Source organism: Nycticebus coucang, chromosome 1 (assembly GCF_027406575.1).
Source record: "Nycticebus coucang isolate mNycCou1 chromosome 1, mNycCou1.pri, whole genome shotgun sequence".
Lineage (NCBI taxonomy): Eukaryota > Metazoa > Chordata > Mammalia > Primates > Lorisidae > Nycticebus > Nycticebus coucang.
The window spans coordinates 102,682,644-102,683,639 of NC_069780.1; the positions used below are offsets into that span (position 1 = coordinate 102,682,644).

A 996-nucleotide genomic window follows, 5' to 3' on the forward strand; every position below is an offset into this window, starting at 1 on the left:
GCAATTGTCATTGTTGTTTAGCAGACCCGGGCCAGGCTGGAACCCTCCAGCCTCAGTGTACGCGGCCAGCGCTGTAGCCAATGAGCCACACCCCACCAACTCTTAGTAGACAGAAAACCGAAGGCATCCATCAGTTAGGGGTCACACGACTTTGAGTGAGCTATTTAAGGAGGCTTTGTAAACCCTGACCAGTGAGGAAATGCCAGCAGTTGACAAGTCTAGCCATGTTGTTGAAGGAGCAGGGGACAGACATGATCAGCAAAAGGTTGTGCAGAGCTAACTAGGTGACAAAAGGTTGTGCAGAGCTTACTAGGTGACAAAAGGTTGTCCAGAACTAACTAGGTAACAAAAGGTTGTGCAGAGCTAACTTTCTTGGCCGTCACTATAACTGTAGAAGTACAAACAAAATTTTCATTTCCAAAGCCTCATTCTAGATGAGAGTGGGCACTGTTGACAATAGTGTTCAAACATTGTTAATGTGGCTACATTGAGACACAGGTTATGCTTCCGTCACAGTACATGTATTACTGTGGTGACAATGAGACCTGTGACATTCAGAAAAAAAAAAAAAAAAAAAAATTTTCATTTCCATAAAAGAGAAAAAAAAAGAATTGATGGGCCTATGCAACTCCTTGTTGAACCTCTCATCCCTGTGGTGGAGTGACTGTGAGGTGGAGCTCCCTCAAATGTCAGCTCTCCTCAGGAGTTGCAGTGGCCAAGATACTCTGGTGACAATGACACATGCTTTAATTCAGGAGGGGAGGCCAAAATCTACCTGCAACTTCTGAGAGTCCCTGCTGGGCACAAAAACTAAATTGACATAAGGTAGATTGACATGAGAAAAGTGCACAAATTTACTGCATCTACGTTTTATGTGGCATGAGAGCCTCATAAGGAAATGAGGAACCGGAGAAGCAGCTGGAGACAGTGACTTACACACCTACTGGGATGAAGTGCAGCAACTCAATTATATGGGAGGCGTAAAAGACAGGAATT

The 996-nt window shown here is 44.4% G+C and overlaps 1 non-coding gene across 1 annotated transcript; it reads left to right on the forward strand.

Annotated features, from left to right (window-relative positions):
* Positions 1-421: 421 nt before the first annotated feature.
* On the forward strand, positions 422-556 carry LOC128593240 (small nucleolar RNA SNORA1). The gene has a single exon (XR_008382296.1). It is a non-coding gene; the product is annotated as a small nucleolar RNA SNORA1 (small nucleolar RNA).
* The last annotated feature ends 440 nt before the right edge of the window (positions 557-996 follow it).